The sequence below is a fragment of the Rhinolophus hipposideros genome (assembly GCF_964194185.1).
Source record: "Rhinolophus hipposideros genome assembly, chromosome: 10".
Taxonomy (NCBI): Eukaryota; Metazoa; Chordata; class Mammalia; order Chiroptera; family Rhinolophidae; genus Rhinolophus; species Rhinolophus hipposideros.
The window spans coordinates 6,122,287-6,134,419 of record NC_138056.1 but is presented as its reverse complement, the minus strand read 5'-3'; the positions used below and the strand labels follow the sequence as shown (position 1 = coordinate 6,134,419).

General features: G+C 42.6%; 1 long non-coding RNA gene across 1 annotated transcript; it reads left to right on the top strand.

Moving 5' to 3' along the window:
- Nucleotides 1-346: 346 nt before the first annotated feature.
- Nucleotides 347-4,878, top strand: LOC308504419. The gene is made up of 2 exons (XR_013994351.1): nucleotides 347-3,649; nucleotides 3,859-4,878. It is a non-coding gene; the product is annotated as an uncharacterized lncRNA (long non-coding RNA).
- Nucleotides 4,879-12,133: the final 7,255 nt, after the last annotated feature.

Genomic DNA, 12,133 nt, shown 5'->3' with positions numbered 1-12,133 from the left:
TGAAAGGTATTTTTGAGAGCTACTAAAAAATTCCCAAACAATGACTCTGATTTTTTTTAGAAGCTGTTTGAATGCCTACACAAATGAGACTTTCATTGTTTTTGTTTAACTTTTCCAGCTAAAATCTATTTGCTAATAAGTCAAATATTTCTAGGTACGTGGTTTGCAATCAAGTTGACTTTTAAATGGTTAGGAAAACTCCAGAAAGGCTTGTTAACCAGTTTCTATTTTTAACCTTTCCGAGGGACTATTTTCGCTTCCCGCTCACAAAGGCATCGGAAGGTTACTGAATGCGGCGTCGTGCACCGTCCTTCCCCTATAAATACGCCTGCCCAGGCTCTGCGGCAGGCATTGAGGCAGCGGGCGCAGAGGTGGCTGCTGAGGCGGGAGGCACAGCTTGAGGAACCCGCAGATAAGTCTTTCTCTTAAAAAGATAGGAATTAATAGAAAAAGAGATAGAAATTAATACAGTTCTTTAGGAAATGTAAATAGCGAAAGGGCTTATGGAAACTACTTCTAAAGATCGTTTAGCATTATCTTCATAGCTTAAGATCTTATATAAGGGAAAATATGAAGACTTTAAAGAGTAGTTTCAGAAAAAGAAGAAAAAATATTTCTAGAACGTGATGGAGGCTCAGCTTTAAGAGATTTAAGCTTTATGGAGTAAGAATAATTTTCAAAGAAGTTGCTGGAAGGACTGCGAAGTCCGAATTCAAAAAGCCTTAAACTTAAATTGAAAGTCTAGCTTTTAAAATAGTATTAAGAGCTAACATTCTTAGCAAATGAAGTTGTAGATGGTTAAAATATCTTACAGGCCGTCTTTTAAAAAGATCAAATTGAAGGTCATTTAAGAGACCTTCAAATACATGGCGCAGGAAAGATTGCGTCATTTAAAGCTTCATTGATCTTAAAGCTAAAACTTGATGAAAATGCTAATTAGTACTAGGATAAATTTTTGGAGAAAGAAGATTAGAAATTCGAAGTGGAAAACTTGGAAGACAGAAGTGTACAGGAAGGTGAAGAAAAGACTTAGAGAAGATAGGAAAATAGAAGATAAAACGCATTTTAGAAGACAGAAAAACCCAAAGGGGTAGGAAGCAGAAGAAAGTATTGAGACAAGCTAGAAAACCAAAGGCGAAGATACAAATTTAGTAGAAAACTAGAAGATAGAAACCCAAAAGGGTAGGAAGCAGAAGAAAGTATTAAAACAAGCTAGAAAACCAAAGGCGAAGATACAAATTTAGTAGAAAACTAGAAGATAGAAACAAGGTTGAAAATACTGTCAAGGAGAAGTTTCAGCTAGAAAAGGAGAAAAAAGCAAGCTAGAACAACTATTGAACACAGCATACAAGATAGACGTGAGAAGCTTAGAAGATAGAAAAATTTAAAGCCAAAAAAAATTGGACAAAGTACAAGAACCAAAAAAATATATAAGGAGGAAGTTTTTTTATAGTACTAAAATCTTAAGAGCCCACGAATTTAATTTCTGGTGGTGCAGGAAGAAGTTAGAGCTGAAGAGGTGGAGGGTGTTGGTTTAAACTACTGTAGACCAGGAGCAACTTAGAAGAATATCCGGAAGGAAGCTAGAAGGGGAATCGGTTAAAAAATCACAGCAAAAAGCTAATAAAAGGACTGAAGTAATTAAGACGAGGGTGTTTTTGGAAGAGTTCAAGTTTGAAAAGCCTTAACTACACTAGCTTAGCTTTGTGTGGAATATTGAAAGGACTTGCATAAGGAGTAATTCAAGATCGAGGATAACCACCAACTTAACGTTTTGGCTTTGGACTGGGATGAGACCTCAGATGATTTAAACCCTGAGGAAGGACTAGCATTAATTGACAGCTGACCCAGGTACTCCCCAGAAGTGGATTCAGTGACGCTAGGAAGCCAGGAGCAGCAGACAGGATCCAGGAGCCAGTGTGCGGTGAAGCTAGGACGGAGAAGCCAGCAGCAAGCAGTTCGTGGTGAAGATAGGAGAGGAGTCCGGGAGCCAGTGCGGTGTGGTGGAGGAAGCTAGGAAGAAGCCAGGAGCCCTAACGATTTGGAGGTGGAGCTAGGCGCGTACCCCAGCGCGGGTGCTGACGCTGGCGAGCGGCGGGGCGACCACGCGGAGGCGCCGGCGGCGTGGAGGCTAGCTAGAGGAGCCTAGAGCCGCGAGCGTCCCCGTGCGAGGCCGCAGGCAGAGCCAGTGGTGTGTAAAAGCCCGCGAGGTTGGCCATGTCCTGATGTTTGGTAACTGACGTCTGGTAACCTTTATTTAATGCTAATGGGGGAGTTGTGGACTTAAGCGGCGAGGGATTGATTGATGGGGTGTAGGCCGATTTCCGGGTGTCGTAGGTTTCTCTTTTTCAGGCGTATTTTCTCATGCAACTTGTCGAAGCTTTTGAGGGCAGTCTTCCAAGGCCCGGAGGAATGGTAGATGGCAAGTTTTTTTTGGTTTTGTCTTTTAACCAATGTAAGGGAAACCAATGAATTTGAGACAAAAATTCAGGCAAGTTTTGTAAGCAGTTTCTTTATATTTAGCTTGGGGTAATGAAGCATTTCAGTTTTGTGAATAGATGTGAATGTGAAGTTGGGCGTGTAACTCTGGGGGGAAAGTGTTTTGTGGGTTGGGGGCAAAATATGTTTTGAGTTCTTTTCCCCCTAGGTCTGTCTAGACTCCCAAAGGCAAATGACTCAAGGTAACAGAAAAAAAGAAAATCCAGTATCAGGATAATCAGAACACCACAGGTTTACAGTTTCTAGAAACTAGAACGCGAGCAGTTCTCACTTTGAGGTCTGTGGCGGAGCTGTCCATTGGCGAAATGGCTGGTAGTTATTCTTTTTTCCACCCTTAATCAGATTTTTAAAGTATGTAATCCCTTAACTTGAAGTATTTTGGGGTGGTCCTAACAGGGAAAAGGGTGGGGGAGAATGTTTTTTTTCTAAGATTTTCCACAGATGCTATAGTACTATTGGCAAACGGGGTTAGAGAAGGATTGTACGGCTATGCTGTTGGCACCAACACCTTCAGGGATTGGAGCTGCCTTTTCCTTTGGAAGAGTATTCCCAGTTGAAGCTGAAATGTACAGCACAGTGCAGCTTTGGTTCATTTCAGTCATCTCAGGAGAACTTCAGAGGAGCTTGACTAGGCCAAATGTTGAAGTTAAGTTTTCAAATGTGACTTTGGAAATTACCTTTTATTAAAGGGGAGGGGCAAATTTTGGCAATTTGTAGTTGGCAGTGGCCTGTTATGGTTGGGAGTGGGAGGGGGGTTGGGTTTAGGTAATTGTTTAGTTTATGATTTCAGATAACTCATGCCAGAGAACTTATATACTTAGGATGGAAAAACTAAGAAATCGCAACTTCAAGTTGGCAAGTAACGCCCAATCGTCTAGATTTTGTTTTCCCCCAATTTTTGCATTGGGCAGCTGGGGAAGGAAAGTGTTGGCCTGGGGGTTGGTGTAGCCCAATATGCTGATGCAGGTAACATCTTGGGAATTTTGTTAAAGCACTAAAGCTGTTTGGATATGGTAGTGTGTGGTTCTCTCTTGGAATTTTTTTCAGGTGATTTAATAAAACTTAATACTGCTCTAGGAGCTTCAGAGCAAAGGAAGTGGCTTAATGATCCTGAAGGGATTTCTTCTGGTGGTAGCTTTTATATTATCAAGTAAGATTCTATTTTCAGTTGTGCATAAGCAAGTATTTTTAGCATAGGAAAAATTTTCCTTTGTATGACTGCAAAACACGATGTTAAGGTATGCTTCAACATTACTGTAAATTGTATATTTCACGTTTGCATCTTAAGTTTGAATCGTAACTGATAAAAGAGGGTGGGTTTTTGTTGATGAGGGAGGGGAAACCTTTTTTTTTCTGTAGACTTTTTTCAGATAACATCTTCTGAGTCATAACCAGCCTGGCAATAATGATGGCCTAGATGGAGAGGGAACAGCTCCTTGGTGAATGATAAGTAAAGGGAGAAAAGATTATATTTCATACCTCTGTTGGGGAGAAGGCATAACCCTGAGATCCTTACTACTGATGAAAACGTTGTCTGCATATGCCAAAAAAAAAAAAGCAAATGAAAGCTACCAATTTAAAGTTAATGGAATCTACTATTTTAAAGTTATGGCTTATCAAGCTGTACCCACAAAAGTAACGAATTGATGAGGAATAAAATAACGAATTGATGATCGATACAATGAAGATCAAATGTCCATCTCAAAATCCTGCTTTTATAAAAGCAGACAGAATATAAGTGAAATGAAATGAAAATGATAATGCTACATTAATCCTGGAATAAAAGAAGCTGAAATAATTCAGAGGAGTGGGATCAAGTGGATTCAGAGGAGGCTGTGCTGTTTGCCAATCTTTCGTTTGCCTCAGACAGGTGCCTCTTCACTATCAGGAGAGTTGCTTCATTTCATCTGGGAGCAGAAAACAGCAGGCAGCTGTTAACAGATAAGTTTAATTTGCATCCGCAGTATTGCATGTTAGGGATAAGTGCTTATTCACTGTGAAGAGCTGTGGTGGTCTTAAGTATTGAACATGGGCCACTTTCCTGATCCCTTCCATCGGGGTTTTCAGGATTGTGAGGAATTTTCCCATCCAGCCTTTTTAGATTAGACAGGACTTGTGCCTGTTGGCTTCCATGATGGGATAGCACCCCTCACTCAGAGGCAAGTTAATTCCTCAAAAGCCTCTTGATAATCAGAATGTAATGTTTATAAAACTGAGAAAATTTGTTTAGCATTGACTGTCTGGAAAAACTAAAGGATAGCATAATGTGCTGTTAATAATCAGATATGTTAAAATCTTGCTAAAATTTAATGTTTTGTAATGTACATTGTGCAGAAAACCATTAAATCGTTTAAAATAAAACTTTAAATAGAGAATGTATGTTTTTAGAAAGCAGCTGTCTCCTTATTTAAATAAAATATTGTTTGTTTGTAGTTAGTGTTGGGCAATCTTGGGGGGATTCTTCTCTAATCTTTCAGAAACTTTGTCTGCGAACACTCTTTAATGGACAAGATCAGGAATTGAGCGGAAGAAGGAATTTAACTTAAGGCAGGAAAGACAAATTTTATTCTTCGTAAAGTGATGAGCATTTAATAATTCCAGGCACATGGCAATAGAGGCCCTCTAAATAAGGAATAAATACCTCTTAGACAGGTGGGAGATAATGATCAGAATAACAGGTAACTACACCTACACTCTATTTCCAGAAAATAAGGAGTCTAAATTGGCAGTGGTTAAACTTAGAGTTAATAAAATACTGCCTACATTTCCAAAGTTTGCATGTTAGCTGAATGCTTATGAGCATCTCATCTAGCGTTAGCCGGGTGTTTACACTTGGCCTTTTGTATAGCCACTTGGGGAGATGTGGGTTTTTAAAGAATTTTCCCTTGCAGAGGCTTCATTTCATCCCTCATGAAGCTGTTCACGATTTGACTTGCATATAATCGCTTGGCTCTGCCTTCTGTTCTCCTAGTGAGTGTGTGAGACCTTGCAGTGAGTTTTTCAGCATATTCAAGTAACTTATTTTTCCCCGATTTTGGAGGGAAGGGAGGAGGGGGTGGGGCTTACTTTTTTAGCTTTTTTTTTACAGACTACACAGAGAATGCAGTTGTCTTGACCTCAGGTCTGTCTGTTCTGTTGGCAAGTAATGCAGTACTGTTCTGATACGCTGCTATTAGAATGCATTGTGAAACGACTGGAGTATGATTAAAAGGTGTTTGCCCCAATGCTTGGAGTAGTGATTGTTGAATGAAAATCCAGCTGAGTGATAAAAGGCTGAGTGTTGAAGTTTCTGCAGCTTTAAGCGTTCGTGTTTGTGATTGAAGCCAAGTACTTTTTGCTGTGCATTAGGTAAAAAATGCTTTTTTGTTCACTTCTGGTAGGAGGGTGGGGAGGGCACTGAAGCCTTTAGTCTTTTCCAGATGCAACCTTAAAATCAGTGACAAGAAATAAACCCCAAACAAGCAACAGTCTTCAAGAAATTTAACTGGCAAGTGGAAATGTTTATAATAGTTAAGTGGTCTTAGTGCATTGTCTTTGTGCGGGTTTCTCTCTCCCCTCCCTTGGTCTTAATTCTTATACGCAGGAACATTCAAAACAGCAGACATATGCGAAGGGCCAGAGAAGCCAGACCCAGTAAGGAAAAATAGCTTATTTACTTTAAACAAGCATTCCATTTTAAATGTGGGGATTGGGAACCACCACTAGTTCTTTCAGATGGTATTCTTCAGACTATAGAAGGATCTTCCAGTTGAATTCACCAGTGGACAAAATGAGGACAACAGGTGAACAAGCTTTTTCTATGTTTACATACCAGGTCAGATCCGTTCTGGGTAAATGAGCATTAAATAGATTTTCAGCTTTATGCTGAAGTAAATAGCACGTGAGCAAGTTGTTGGCCTTGGGGGTGGAGGGGTAAGGTGGGCGCTAAGCCTTTTTCTTTAAGATTTTTCAGGTAACCCTCACTAAAGGCACCGAAGGCTTAAAGTAGGACCACCACGGAGCCTTCCTGTGGCAAGAGAAACAACAAAGCGCTATTATACTAAGGTCACCAGTGGTGTCGGCCTCATACCCCCATCTCCTGTCAGAAATGAGGACTTCCCTCAACATCACTTGACAGACTTGCATTGAGCCTCTTTTCTGGAGAGAAGCATCTAAAGGAATGCTTAAGTACCTTGTAAACCCCTGGGCTTCTAACATTTAATTAAGCTGTTTTTATAGCAGCTCTTAATAATGCCCAAACCTCAAGTGATGCTTGAAGGGGAGGGAAAGGGGGAAAGCGGGCAACCACTTTTCCCTAGGTTTTCCAGAAGCCTGTTAAAAAGCAAAGTCTCCCCACAAGTGACTTCTCTGCCACATCGCCACCCCCTGCCTTTGGCCTAGCGCAGACCCTTCACCCCTCACCTCGATGCTGCCAGTAGCTTGGATCCTTGTGGGCATGATCCATATCTGTTTCAAGGTAACAGTGGTGGCGAGGTCTTCCGGTGGGTTGCACTACTAGAAAAGACCATTCGTTTGCCTGCAAATGGTTAGTACCACAACTGAAGGCTCTAAGATGCCTTAAGTATACAGCACTATTCAGTGATTAAAATGAACCAGTAAATGCAAAGTAACGTTTAAGAACTGTAATGTTGGGTGGGATGCCATAACTTTCAAACTGAAGATAGGCATTTTAGTGGTTGAGAGGGCTGATGGGGTGGGATTGCAAAAATTCTCTGCTAAGACTTTTTCAGGTGAACATAACAGACTTGGCCAAGCTAGCAGCTTAGCTGAAGCAGATTCTCCAGTGCTCTTCAGTAGGGTTGTAAAGGTTTTTCTTTTCCTGAGAAAACAAAGTCCTTTGTTTTCTCAGGTTTTGCTTTTTGACCTTTTCCTAGCTTTAAAAAAAAAAGCAAAAGATGCTGGTGGTTGGCACTCCTGGTTTCCAGGACGGGGTTCAAGTCCCTGTGGCATCTTTGCTTGAAGTCACCTCTTCCTTCTGGACTCTCCATTTTCCTCTTCTCTTCCGGGACTAGCTAGGCTCTGGGGTTGGGAGTGAAATAGCTTTTGAGTTTGTCAGAAGCCTGAATCAGTTTGTATTTATATTTACATGAGAATGTGATATAACTGCCTTGTCTTTAATTTCCAGATATTTCCCATGCATCTAGTGTTTGGAGAAGCTTCACAATGTAAAACTTAATAAAAATTGAAAAACTCTTCATTGGTGTGCTGTTTTTGTGTATAAACCAAATTTCTGCCTCTGAGTAGATGGGTGTTTTGTGGGGGTTGTCCCTTGTTCCTGTTACTTGTCCAATAACAGGTACACATGACTGATAACGCACTCTTCAGGTAGGGGAAGGACTTGGAGGGGATGTGATGTGTCGTGTGACCCAGTCACATTCCCCAGAAACAAGTGGGAACTGGGTTTAAGCAGCCTACTTGGCTGTGGGCTGGGATGGAGTCAACTGGAGGACAGGTAAAGGGAGAGGGAGGGTGTCACGCGGTACCGCCTGCAGGGTCTCAGCTCCTGCTCCCCACATAAGAATGCAGAACCTGGTGAGACCAAAGAGGAACACCCACAGATCCGTAGGTAGGGGAGTCACACCACTATAGTCTCACTGGAGGCTGGGTTTACACGACGGACTGTCTGCTTCTGCCAACTGACCGGCTCGACTCACCAACCAGCGCAGCCACGGCAGTTATATTAGTGGCCAATTGGCTGTCTATAGCTGACGGCCATGGCCATCTACCCGAGCCAGCACCTTTCCACGTGAGGCCGAGAGCCTGGAAACTTGTCCGGGGCTCCGCAGAGGGTTTCCATTTCATCTATGAAAGACACTTGTAAATTTAGAGACATTTCACCTAATAAAGAGCTTTCTGATATTCCCTGTTCTAAGTCTTGAGTGACTCATGGTTACATTGTCCTTTATCAGTTGTCAGTGCCCAAACTACAAGCTGGTCATGTCCCCTGTTATGTGGAATGGCATGAATATCAGGTGATACTTCTCAGTTGCAGATGAAATACTGAAATAACTAACCCTCATGGTTCTACCCAGTCTCTAAAAATCCGTGGTGTCTCTGCGACTCGGACCCTATTCCTGAGCAGGTGGGAGAGGCTAAATCCAGCCATGCTTGGGGAGTGGGGAACCCAGCACAGGTCTAGCCAGGGGAGCCGGTGAGGAATGGCCACACCGGTTCAGCCTAGTGGAGGGGCCTCAGAAAGCTTTTTCATCACTGAATTCAGGAAGGGTTACTCGTGTTGCAAACAAAAGTAGGCTCTGTTGGGTCACTTTGCCAAGGCAACCTAGCTGGGATTCGAACTCTAGTCAATTTCCAACATTTCAACTTTTTTTTTTTTTTTTATACTTTAAGTGTTATTCCAGGACCCATCAGCTCCAAGTCAAAGAGTTGTTTCAATCTAGTTGTGGAGGGTGCATCTCACAGCGGCCCATGTGGGGATCGAACAGGCCACCTTGTTAAGAGCACCACGCTCTAACCATCTGAGCTAACCTGTCGCTCCCCACTCCGTCGTTTTCTTCAGTGCAGCAACGGTCCAGACAAGTCAGCAGCAGACAAACACCAGCCTGAGCAGACCCGGGGCAGAGGGGCTTTCTATTCCCACAAAGTGATTTTAATAGGGGCAGGGAGTAGGGAGGAGCTGAACTACACACACCATGGTCCCCTTGATGCCGAGTCTGCCTCAGCATCTTGCTGGAGTCTTACGGAGAAAGATGTCCCGCGTTTTTCCAGTGCTGGAAGGCTTGGAAGTAGAAAGACTTCATTAGGAGCAAAAGAGTAAGGGGAGGGGCTACTTGGTTCCTGGGATTGAACAGCCTCAAAGTTGGCAGGGATTGGAAATGTAAAGGCCAGACACAGAAAAGGGCAGAAAAGTAGGCCCAAAGCCACTTCCACCCTCTGAGCACAAAAAGAAGGGAGGAGGTCAACATAAAATGACATTAAAGTTAAGTGGCTAGGTCTTGACAACATAAACCCCAGGCATGTCGTGTATATAACCCTCAAGCTTCACAAAGTGCTCTCACACCTGTGGCCCTGGATTTCATCATCCTGCTAATCCCAGAAGTTGGGGGCTAAAACAAACCTGAATTCAAATGGTAGCCCCACCATTTCCCAGCCTCCCCGAGCGTCCTCTCAAGCTCCCCAGGCTCAGGGCTAGTGGGTATGGATGTGGGCAGCAGATTTCTGATTTCAGTAAAGGTGTGAAACTAGAAGAGAGAATTTGGGATGAGGGGACACACAGGATGGGGGGAGGAATTGACATGTGGGAGAGTCTACCTGGGTAGTTGACTCGGAAGCCCAGAATATCTAGGAGACATGGGTCGGATCTTGGGTCCTGGCTCTGACAAGTGGGCAAACTTGGAGTGTCACTTGCCCTCTGCAGGTGCCAGTTTTCTCACCCATTGAATGAGAAATAATGACCTGTCATGCCCGCTGTGGTGAGGAAGAGAAACCACAGGAGATGCAGATTGAATGGAAATGAGTGTGCTTTTACCGCCATCTAGTGAGCAAATGCAGTATTGCATGCACTGTCCTTGGACTATGTAATACACTTGCACAGTCAACAAACAGATTTTATTACTCAGTAGTATTCCATTGTATGGACATTATAATTTGAGTTATTTCCAGTTTTTGTCAATTATGAATAAAGCTGCTATAAACACCTGTGCACAAGTCTGTGTGGACATATGCTTTCCTTTTTCTTCAGATATTGTATGGTAGGTTTATGCACAGTTTTTAAAAAGTTTCCAAACTATTTTCCAGAGTGGTTGTACCATTTTTCATTCCCACCAACAGTGTATGAAGAGTTCCAAATTTCTCCTCATTCTTACCATCATTTGGTATGGTCACATCTTGCCATTTTAGCGCTAATTCTAGTGAATATGTAGTGGTCTCTCATTGTGGTTTAAATTGCATTTCTCTAATAACTAGTGCTGTTGGACATCTTTTCATGTTCTTACTTGCCATTTATAAATCTTTTTTGCTAAAGTGTCTATTCATTTTTTTGGCCAATGTTGTTGTTGGGATATTTCTCTTTCCTTGTTGAGTTATATAAGGTAGGACAACTAAGTTCGCGAACTCATCTTAGAAAAAGTGCTACCTACCTCATTGCTGAATATCACTATGGTCACCTTCGAAGTCCTCCCCTTGGGAAGCTATGCACCAATGCCAGTGCCTAGTCCACCCTTCAAAGGAGTTTTGGGACTCTTTCTGGAATGAACATCAGAGCTGTCGTCGTATTATCCTTGATGTCCTGAATGTCATCAAAATGTCTTCCTTTCAATATTTCCTTTATTTTTGGGTAAAGAAAGAAGTCATTGGGGTCCAGATTAGGTGAGTAGGGAGGGTGTTCTAATACAATTATCTGTTTACTGGCTAAAAACTCCCTCACAGACAGTGCCGTGTGAGCTGGTGCATTGTCGTGATGCAAGAGCCATGAATTGTTGGCGAAAAGTTCAGGTCGTCCAACTTTTTCACGCAGCCTTTTCAGTACTTCCAAATGGTAAACTTGGTTAAGTGTTTGTCAGTTGGTACAAATTCATAATGAATAATCCTTCTGATTATATTATAGCAAAAAAGGTTAGGTACATTATTGCAACAAGTTCACCAACTTCATTGTCCGACCTCGTCAGAGCTTTTTCATATAATAGTAGATATAAGTCCTTGGTCAGTGTGTGCTTTGAACGTATTTACTCCCAGTACGTGCCTTGCCTTTTCACTTTTCATCTTCGAAGTATAGAAGTTTTAAATCTTGACTATGCACAATAACATGGAGGAATTTCAAAACAATTATGTTGAGAGGGAGAAGCCAGTTTTTAAAAAGTACATACGGCCTGGTTCCATTTATATAAAATTCTCAAAAATGAAAACTAATCTGAAACACCAGCAGAGTAGGAGTTACAAAGGAGCACAAGGAAAGGGGGTGATGGACGTGTTGGTTTCATGGAATGACACTTGTGTCAAAACTCATCAATCATGTACTTCAAATACTAGCAGTTTATTGTACGTCAGTAAAGTCGTGAGAGAAAGGATATACACACGCAAGAACAAGCATCTGTTGAACATTTGCTGTGCACCAAACACCGAGAAGCCGCTGGGATGCACACAGAAATAGTGGGCTCTCTTCAGCAACTCTAAGTCTTAAAGTAGCATGTGGGGACGGAGTCTCAGAGAGCAGATTCCAGGCTCTCGGCCTCACGTGGAAAGGTGCTGGCTCGGGTAGTAGATGGCCGTCAGCTGTGACTAGTTGGCCATCAGCTGTAACCAGTGAGCCATTAGCCGCTGATATAACTGCCGTGGCTGGGCTAGCAGGTCCGGATGGCAGTTAGCAAGGGATTGGTGGGTTAGCAGAGAAGCGGACGGCAGATTGCAAATCGTGAGGCTCCTGTTTCCTGTGTCTCCAACCCAGCCACCAACGAGAATATAGTGGTATGACTACCCTACCTATGGCTCCGTGGGTGTTCCTTTTTGGCCTCACCATGTCCTGCGTTCTTATGTGGGGAGTGGGACCAGAGACCCTGCATGACATAGCGATTTAAAGAAGAATGATCATATGCCTCCAAACGACAATGTGAAACTCAAGCTCCAGTCCCGGCTCTTGCACACACTGGCTGTGTGCACTGATGCAAGTTCCTTAATCCCT